Source organism: Medicago sativa, chromosome 7 (genome assembly GCF_051527215.1).
Source record: "Medicago sativa cultivar Bolivia chromosome 7, Bolivia_mono, whole genome shotgun sequence".
Lineage (NCBI taxonomy): Eukaryota > Viridiplantae > Streptophyta > Magnoliopsida > Fabales > Fabaceae > Medicago > Medicago sativa.
Window position 1 is genome coordinate 65,505,646 of NC_140755.1, and position 10,800 is coordinate 65,516,445.

Below are 10,800 nucleotides of genomic sequence, written 5' to 3' on the forward strand. Positions count from 1 at the left end.
TTTTCTCAAACAACTGTTTTTGGCTTATTGATATATTTCTTGCTAATATCTACTTCTATATATAGATCCAGGATTGTTTCTTTTACAGTTAGAGCTATAAATATTTTTCAACAAAATTGGAAGTCAACAAGAAAAGTCTATTAAATTAATTGCAAGTTGAAGGAAATGTAAAGTGGGCTCCCTTTGACCAAATGTATATAAGATCACCATTTTTGTTCCTTTGACTCATAAGATTTTACTAGAACTAAGTTCCTTATCATAAGTTGTTTTTGCAATTTTAACATATATTGAAAAGAAAATGCTATATGTTTAATTTAGTATCTCATTCACGTACATTGTTAATGAACAAGTTCTTTATAGCATCATTCACAGGGCCGGCCCTAATATTTTTGGTTCCCTAGACAAAACAATAAATTGTGCCATTTTAATTATTCAAATATTCATTTATAATCAAAGTTATCTAAAAATATTTTTTAATAGAATTAATCAAAGAGAAATAAAAAAGAAATATATTTATATAGTACTAACTAGTAACTACTAAGTAAAAATAATAATTTTGGTGCCCCTAAAAAAATGATGTCTTGGACTGCCGCCCCTCGTGCCGGCCCTCAAAGCCACCCCTGATCATTCAATATTCATCACCGTAATGTTAGAAATATTTGACTTCAATCATAATTATTTATAAAGCAACATATAAATAGTTGTAATTTGTCTATATATATTAAACTGTTTATGCCGACAGACTATCAAAAGTGCTTATGTTTACACTTTTGTATATGAATGTGTTTAACTCTAATTTTTTTTCTTCTAATACACTTTATAGTTTAAATTAGACAAAATTACACGTGTGATCAATCAACTACATTTGAGATGATGATTTGGTGTTCTTTTTATTTCATTTCATGCCAATTTGGTCCGTTTGCATATAGATTTTCAAGTTTTAAATGTAAAATTCATGTGCAAACATGGACGAAGGACCGTAGATTTGAAGACTAATAGTTCACGCGGAAATAAATTCATATTCATATCAATCTAAATGACCAGAATACGTGTAAAAAAATCGTTACATGAAGTTTAGTTAAGGGACTATAAATAAATTTTGCCTTTTAATTATGGGTGTATCTTTTTTTTTTTTTTTTTAGGGATGGGTGTATCTTTTAAAACTATATATATACTTTTTTTTTTAAAGTATTTTATTTACACAAAAAAGGTGCTTGTATATGGAGTACTATTTAGAGAGAAGTAAATATTGCATGAGTCAAATGATCTAGAAAATCAGTGATACTTTTCCTACTAAGAAAATTCTGACAACATGAATGCCAAAAAATGACGTAAAGGGATTACATAGCCGTAAGCAAATGCGTATAGAGAATTTTCAGCATATAAAAATTAGTCCATACACACACTAACTATAGATTTAGCCTCGTTCGATAAACACTTTAATTAAGTGGTTAAAGATTTTCCCTAAAAACAAAAGTGGTTAGAGATTTATCCTACACCTATTTAATCAAGTTTCATGGGAACAACTTGTTTAGCTTTATAACATGTTTATTTATCTTTTAATTGCCATTTTTTTTGTACAATTAATTGTCATATTTTATTAAATGAATTAATAGTTCTGTTTATATTTATCGGAGTATTTTACTATGTTATGTTTGATTTCACATAAACGGGATAAGTCAAGAGAATAAAAAAAAATGTAGAATTATGATATAAATGTTGCATTTGTTGAAGTTGTGATGAAATTGGATTTGTAATAAGAGAGGCTTTCTTCAATGTAAAAATCAAAATGTAACATTGATGACATTCTGTCATTACGTAATATTAGGGACTTATTGTGACATTTTGATAGAGTTCTCATGCAATTTATACTGTTCTGGAGTGCAAAAAGCTTAAATATTGAAGTTTGTTCGAAGGAAATCGCGCCACGCCAATTCCAAGCCGTGCTGCGATTTTTGAAGCAAAATTACATCCTCCCTGTTTGAGGGAAATCGCGGCACGCCTATATACATGGCGCGGCGCGATTTTGACGGGTCAGGCCCATGACTTCTATAAATACTGCACTCAATCTGAAGAACAAGGGTTACGATTTTGGAGAGCAAAGTGCGATTTTGAGACATCAGAGACGGCTAGAAGGGCGATTTCTTCATCCTTTTACCCATTCATGTATGTTTTAATTATTTCATTGATTATGCTATTTGTAAACTCGATTATGAGTAGTTAAATCTCTCAGAGATTAGGTCAGAGATGAATCTATGTAACCCTAATTGATACATGTTGCTGTGAAACTCTATTACTTATTAATGATATTCTAGTTTTCATTCAATTCAATTGTTCTTAACGCTTTTTATATCCTGATCAAATATAAACATGATTTTGTGAGAACGAATGACTACTGACCATAACTTTCGACTTAGACCTAATTGAATTGTTCTAATAAACATGGTTAGTCTATGAATGGATAATCGTTTGTTAGTGATATTAGGTTAACGTGCTTAAACCTTTGATGATTATTAGACCACCTAAGGAATTAGGGGCTGTAGTTTAAAAAGAGGGTCCTAACTCAAGGGATTGATTAGGGCTAATTTGTTAACTATCGTGAAACTAGAGAATCATTAGTAACAATAGGTGCAGTAACCAATTAGGGGAAACATAGAGGATTCGAAGACCTGATCTCATCTCTCTCCATATTTTCTTAATCAAATCTATTCTTTTTTATTTGATTTCTTAAAATCAAACCAAATCTACTGCCTAGTGGCAAAACAAAATACGCTTTTATACATCCTAATTATATAACGCAATTGAATTATTGAAGTTAAAAACAGTCCTCGTGGGAACGATATTTTTACTACTTCGATAGTATTTGGTGCACTTGCCAGAGATCTATCAAGTTTTTGGCGCCGTTGTCGGGGACTGTTGAATTATTTCAACAAGGCAATTACGTTATAATTTAGGGTTTTTGCAATTTACTTTTCTGTTTTTAATTTTTATTTTTCTGTTTTCATATTCACTTGATTACTTTGCGTTGTGCAGTGCTACTAAGGTATTTTGCTGTTTATGCGAGGTAAACAGAGCTCAGACGACCTAGAATACGATCCGGAAATTGAAAGGACTGCTAGAGCACTTCGGAAAGCTGTCCGATCGCAAAGGTTAGCTCAGTCCGTTCCACCGGGTGTTCGAGAACAAATACCGGAGCCACTCTCAACTGAATCTGAAACAATCTCTTCTCCTAAATCTGCAACTATGGAAGGAGAAGGAGTTGTACCACCGAGACCTAAGCTAGGAGACTACGGGTTAGCCACTCATCGCGGTCAACTGACCCACACTTTTCAACCAGCTAACCCTGTAGCTTTCGACATCAAGACAACTGTCCTCAACGGTTTGAGGGACAAGCAATTCGATGGGACTGAAGCTATGAGTCCTCATGAACACTTGAGCCGTTTTGCTGAAACCTGCGAGTTTTGTGTGCAACCAGCCACCGTGACTGAAGCACAAAAGAAGCTAAGGCTGTTTCCTTTCACCTTGACGGGAAGAGCAAAAGATTGGTTGCTGACAATACCAAACGGGACTGTCCAAACATGGGAAGAGTTAGAGCTGAAGTTCTTGGAGAAATATTTCCCTATGTCTAAATATTGGGAAAAGAAGATGGAGATCTCTAACTTCAAGCAAGGAGAAGGTGAATCATTATATGATGCTTGGGAGCGATTTAACTTACTTCTTAAGAGATGCCCAAATCATGAGTTCACCGAGAAACAATACCTCCAAATCTTCACCGAGGGGGTAACACCAAACACTAGAATGTTCTTAGATGCTTCCGCGGGAGGTAGTCTCAAAAGTAAAACTGATCATGAAGTTCAAGCTCTAATTGAAAACATGGCTGGCAATGAGTATCGTGATCAAGCTAAAAAGAAAGAAAGAGGAGTGTTTGGGGTGAGTGAACAAACTGTTATCCTTGCTAACCAAGCAGCTATGAACAAACAAATCGAAGCTCTAACTAAGGAGTTTCAAGGCTTCACTTTGGCTCATAAGCAACAACAAGTAGCTGCAATCAAGTGTGACTTATGTGGTGAAGAACATCCCAACGGTGAGTGTGTTCCAGAAGGATCAAGTGAAGAAGCTAACTTCATGGGAGGTTATCAAAGGCAGAATCAATACTACAATTCAGGCATCAATAAGCATCCAAATCTAAGCTACTCAAATAACAATGCTTTGAACTCTCAAATGCTCACTCCTCCTTAACAACAACAAAGGAAGCCATCAGCTCTTGAGGAAACTATGATGAACTTCATGAAGATGACTCAAGGCAACTTTGAAGAGATGAAGAAGAGTCAAGAAGCTGAAAGAAAGAACAATGAAGCTTCTAGGAAGATGCTTGAAACTCAACTGGGGCAATTGGCTAAGCAATTGGCTGAACAAAGTAAAGGCGGATTCTCAGGTAACACTAAAGACAACCCTAAGAACGAGTCTTGTAATGCTATTGAATTGAGGAGCAAAAAGGTTTTGACACCTTTAGTTCCAAGAGCTCCAAAGAAGGTTGATGATGTAGTTGAGGTGGAGGAGGATGATGTAGTTGAAAAAAATGATGAGGGTGTAGTTGAAAAAGAAAATGATAATGGAGTAGTTGAAAATGAAAGGAAGAAAAAAATAGAGGGAGAAAAAAGTGAGAAGTTAATTGATGAAGATTCAATCTTGAGGAAGTCGAAGAGTCAAATTTTGAAAGATGGAGACAAACCACAGGTTATTCCATCATATGTGAAGCTTCCATACCCTCACCTTTCAAAGAAGAAAGAAAAGGATGAAGGTCAATTCAAGAAGTTCATGCAACTTTTCTCACAACTTCAGGTGAACATTCCTTTCGGCGAAGCTCTTGATCAAATGCCGTTGTATGCTAAGTTCATGAAAGACTTGTTGACTAAACGAAGGAAGCCTAAGGATGATGAGAACATTGCACTTTCTGAAAACTGTAGTGCTATTCTTCAAAAGAAGCTACCACCTAAGCTGAAGGATCCTGGTGCTTTTACTATCCCTTGTTCAATTGGACCGGTAGACATTGGAAGAGCTTTATGTGATTTGGGAGCAAGTATAAATCTGATGCCTCTTTCAATGATGAAGAAGCTTAAGTGTGGGGAACCAAAACCAACAAGAATGACCATTACTTTAGCTGATCGGTCAATCTCTTATCCCTTCGGTATACTTGAAGATGTGCTAGTCAAGGTTAATGACTTGGTGTTCCCGGCAGATTTTGTGATCTTAGATATGGCTGAAGATGAGGATATGCCACTCATTCTAGGAAGACCTTTCCTTGCAACTGGCCGTGCTTTGATTGACATTGAGAAAGGAGAGCTAATGTTGAGATTCCATAAGGAGCAAGTAGTGTTTAATATATTTGAGGCCATGAAGCACAAAGATGAAAATCCCAAGTGTTACCGGATTGACATTGTTGAAGAAATAGTTAAAGATGACTCTTGTGAACATCAACCAACACACCCTCTTGAACGTGCAATTGTGAATTCTATAGAAAAAGGTGAAGATGATGAAGATCTTGAAGTAAGTGATTGTGTGAAGCAACTAGCAGCAAGCAAGCAAGAGTTGGGTCTGGTAAAAACAGAAGAATTAATGGGTAAGCACTCTATAGATGCTCCTATTTTGAGTGGAGAAGGAGAGAAAAATCCAGAATTAAAAGAACTCCCTTCTCACTTGAAATATGTTTTTCTCACTAAGGATGCCTCTAAACCAGCAATCATCAGCAATACCTTGACACCTTTGGAAGAAGAAAAGTTGATGAGGGTGTTAAGAGACAATCAAGGAGCTTTGGGGTGGAACATTTCTGATTTAAAGGGTATTAGTCCAGCTTATTGCATGCATAAAATACACATGGAGGCTGAATACAAACCGGTGGTTCAACCTCAAAGGAGACTTAACCCAACAATGAAGGAAGTGGTAAAGAAAGAGGTGCTGAAGTTACTAGATGCAGGTATGATCTACCCTATCTCAGATAGCTCATGGGTAAGTCCAGTTCATGTGGTACCCAAGAAAGGAGGAATGACGGTGGTAGCAAATGAAAAAAATGAATTGATACCTACCCGCACCGTCACTGGTTGGAGAATGTGTATAGACTACCGGAGGTTGAATACCGCAACAAGAAAGGACCACTTTCCATTACCATTCATGGATCAAATGATTGAGAGACTGGCTGGCCAAGCCTTTTATTGCTTCTTGGATGGGTATTCAGGGTATAATCAAATTGCAGTGGCTCCGGAAGATCAAGAAAAGACTGCCTTCACTTGTCCATTCGGTGTGTTTGCTTATCGAAGGATGCCCTTTGGGCTGTGTAATGCGCCGGCAACCTTTCAAAGGTGCATGCTTTCCATCTTCTCTGATATGATAGAGAAGAACATTGATGTATTTATGGACGACTTTTCTGTTTTTGGTACGTCTTTTGATCAATGCTTGTTCCATTTAAATGCTGTACTTAAAAGATGCACCGAAACTAACCTTGTTTTGAATTGGGAAAAATGTCATTTTATGGTAACCGAAGGTATAGTTTTGGGGCATAAGATAAGTGCTAAAGGCATTGAAGTGGACCAAGCTAAGATAGAGGTTATAGAGAAACTTCCTCCACCAATCAATGTTAAAGGAGTGAGGAGTTTCTTGGGGCATGCCGGTTTCTATCGGCGGTTCATAAAAGACTTTTCTAAAATTTCCAAACCCCTCTGTAACCTCTTGGTCAAAGAAAACGAGTTTAATTTTGATTCTGAATGTCTAAATGCTTTTTCTTTGATTAAAAACAAGTTGGTAACTGCACCAATAATCATTGCACCCGATTGGGATTTACCTTTTGAACTTATGTGTGATGCAAGTGATTATGCTGTTGGTGCAGTCCTAGGCCAACGCAAGAACAAATTTTTTCATGCAATTTACTATGCAAGCAAGGTTTTAAATGAAAATCAAGTTAACTATTCCACAACTGAAAAGGAATTGCTTGCGGTAATCTTTGCATTGGAAAAATTTCGTTCTTATCTAATAGGCTCCAAAGTCATTGTTTTTACAGATCATGCAGCTCTCAAATATCTCTTAACTAAAGGGGATTCAAAGCCTCGACTGTTGAGGTGGATCCTATTATTGCAAGAATTTGATCTTGAAATTCGTGACAAGAAGGGAGTCGAGAACGTGGTAGCTGACCACCTCTCAAGGCTGGAGAATGATGAGGTAACAAAGAAGGAGAAGGCCATCAAGGCCGAGTTCCCCGATGAACAGCTGTTTGCTATTGGAGAAAGACCTTGGTTTGCTGACATGGCAAACTTTAAGGCCGGCAACATAGTTCCTGATGATCTGACCTACCCTCAGAGGAAAAAGTTCTTCAAAGATGCAAACCACTACTTGTGGGATGACCCGTATCTGTTTAAGGTAGGTACTGACGGTTTGATTAGACGTTGTGTTGCAGGTGAGGAAGCACATAGTATCATGTGGCACTGCCATAGCTCAGCTTATGGAGGCCACCACAGTGGAGAAAGAACAGCTGCAAAAATTTTGCAAAGTGGATTCTGGTGGCCCACCCTTTTCAAAGATTGCCACGACTTCGTCACAAGATGTGACAAATGCCAAAGGACAGGTAACATATCAAAGAGGAATGAAATGCCCCTAAAAGGAATCATTGAAGTTGAACCATTTGATTGTTGGGGTATTGATTTTATGGGACCATTCCCTTCCTCTTACTCTTATCTCCATATTCTAGTCTGTGTTGATTATGTCACAAAGTGGGTTGAAGCGATACCATGTGTTGCTAATGATGCCAAAACTGTTGTCAACTTCCTTCAAAAGAATATTTTCACTAGGTTTGGAACCCCTAGAGTATTGATCAGTGATGGGGGGAAGCATTTTTGCAATAATTTTCTTGAAAATGTGCTCAAAAAGTATAACATTAAGCACAAAGTTGCAACTCCCTATCACCCACAAACTAGTGGTCAAGCAGAGGTTTCAAACCGACAGCTGAAACAGATTCTGGAGAAGACAGTTGCGTCAAATAGGAAAGATTGGTCTAGAAAATTAGATGACGCACTGTGGGCATATAGGACAGCCTTTAAGACCCATCTTGGGTTCTCACCCTATCAGTTAGTCTATGGGAAGGCATGTCATCTTCCAGTCGAGCTAGAACATAAAGCTTATTGGGCCATTAAGGCCTTAAATTTTGATCAAATAGCCGCTGGTAAGAAAAGAATTTTGAAACTTAATGAACTTGAGGAGATGAGGCTTAGAGCGTATGAAAATGCGCTCATCTATAAAGCCAGGACAAAAAGGTATCATGACAAAAACTTAGTGTCTAGGGATATTAACTGTGGACAACTAGTTTTGTTGTATAATTCCAGGTTGAAGATGTTTCCTGGGAAGCTCAAGTCAAAATGGTCTGGACCATTGTTGGTCAAAAGTGTGTCACCATATGGAGCTGTTGAACTAGTGACACCTGAAGGAGATCGAAGTTTCAAAGTAAATGGACAAAGAGTTAAACCATACCTAGGTGGCGACCTACCAAAAGGAAGGGTGGCACTCATTCTGAACGACCTCTGAGAATCCTTAGCAGTCAAGCTAGTGACGATAAAGAAGCGCTGGGTGGGAGGCAACCCACTACATTTATTTTGTTTTCAATTTATTTTCTTTATTTTCTTTTTAATGTCAAAGTCCATTGAACTTATTTCCCTATTGTAATTGCTCCTGCACTTGTTTATTATTAATGAATTTGTTTTGTTTCATGTGACCTATTCCAGTTTAGTAACAGTTGTTTGATGAAACGGTATTCCAAAAGTTCTAAAGGAGGGGTGACTTGATTCAAAGGCGAAGTGTACGGCGTTGCTAGGTAGTCACATACTCCCAGAAATCTCAGCCATAAGGTTCATTGCCAAATTTATTTTTCAATTTACTTATATTTAGATTAGTTTTCCATGCAACTACATTTCTAGAACTTGCATTGTTTCTCTATTATTGATTGGTCTTTGTCAATTACACACTGAGGCAAAAGTGCTTGGTCCTGTGAGCCTTTTTGAAGCCTACCCTGTTTTAATTTGTTGAATTTATCCTTTCTTAACCAATTGTGAGCCGGTAGGATTAGAACTTTTTGTTCGGTGACAAACTACATTACAAGCCTAGAGACTTTTAGGACTTGTCCCTTAATGAATTTCTGAGTTAAGGCATTGTAGAATGTTGCTAAAGATTAAGTTTGGGGTTGCTATTGGAATTTGCAACCAACTAAGTTTGGGGTGGGGGTACTAGAGAATTAGAGAACAAAAAATGAAAGAAAAAGAAAAAATTGTCATGCAAAATATACACAAAAATGGTGTATGAAAAAAAAAATGAAAATGAATGATGAAAAAGGGACAAAACATTGAAAATCCGAGTAACTTCAAACTCGATTGTCCCTAAATGTTAAAAATATTCTCTAGTACCTTTACATTGATTGTTATTCCAAAAGGGTGAATGAATGATGGATTGAAATTTTGTGCTATAACTTCCGTAGGAATGCCTAACTCAAATTTTGTGTAGCCTACTTATCCAAATATATCCCACCTTTCACCTAAGCCCCGTTATAACCCTAAAGACCTCAAAAGTGTGTAATGATATTGACTTTGATTGATATTTAGAAACTTTTCAAGCGTATGGTAATATGTAGACCTGCATGTCGACTGGTAGAACCCTGTTTCAATTTGATGCGAGGAGTTGTGAATTGGTGGATGCGAACAAGTCAAACTAGCTCATCTTTAGCTAGAAGGAGAATGAACTTTTGGGTACTATCGTTTTGTCAGGTAACTGTTATTTTACTGTCGTTCGTCACTGTTGCAAGCAAATTCCTTGAGGACAAGGAATGGTTTAAGTTTGGGGTTGTGATGACATTCTGTCATTACGTAATATTAGGGACTTATTGTGACATTTTGATAGAGTTCTCATGCAATTTATACTGTTCTGGAGTGCAAAAAGCTTAAATATTGAAGTCTGTTCGAAGGAAATCGCGCCACGCCAATTCCAAGCCGTGCTGCGATTTTTGAAGCAAAATTACATCCTCCCTGTTTGAGGGAAATCGCGGCACGCCTATATACATGGCGCGGCGCGATTTTGACGGGTCAGGCCCATGACTTCTATAAATACTGCACTCAATCTGAAGAACAAGGGTTACGATTTTGGAGAGCAAAGTGCGATTTTGAGACATCAGAGACGGCTAGAAGGGCGATTTCTTCATCCTTTTACCAATTCATGTATGTTTTAATTATTTCATTGATTATGCTATTTGTAAACTCGATTATGAGTAGCTAAATCTCTCAGAGATTAGGTCAGAGATGAATCTATGTAACCCTAATTGATACATGTTGCTGTGAAACTCTATTACTTATTAATGATATTCTAGTTTTCATTCAATTCAATTGTTCTTAACGCTTTTTATATCCTGATCAAATATAAACATGATTTTGTGAGAACGAATGACTACTGACCATAGCTTTCGACTTAGACCTAATTGAATTGTTCTAATAAACATGGTTAGTCTAGGAATGGATAATCGTTTGTTAGTGATATTAGGTTAACGTGCTTAAACCTTTGATGATTATTAGACCACCTAAGGAATTAGGGGCTGTAGTTTAAAAAGAGGGTCCTAACTCAAGGGATTGATTAGGGCTAATTTGTTAACTATCGTGAAACTAGAGAATCATTAGTAACAATAGGTGCAGTAACCAATTAGGGGAAACATAGAGGATTCGAAGACCTGATCTCATCTCTCTCCATATTTTCTTAATCAAATCTATTCTTTTTTATTTGATT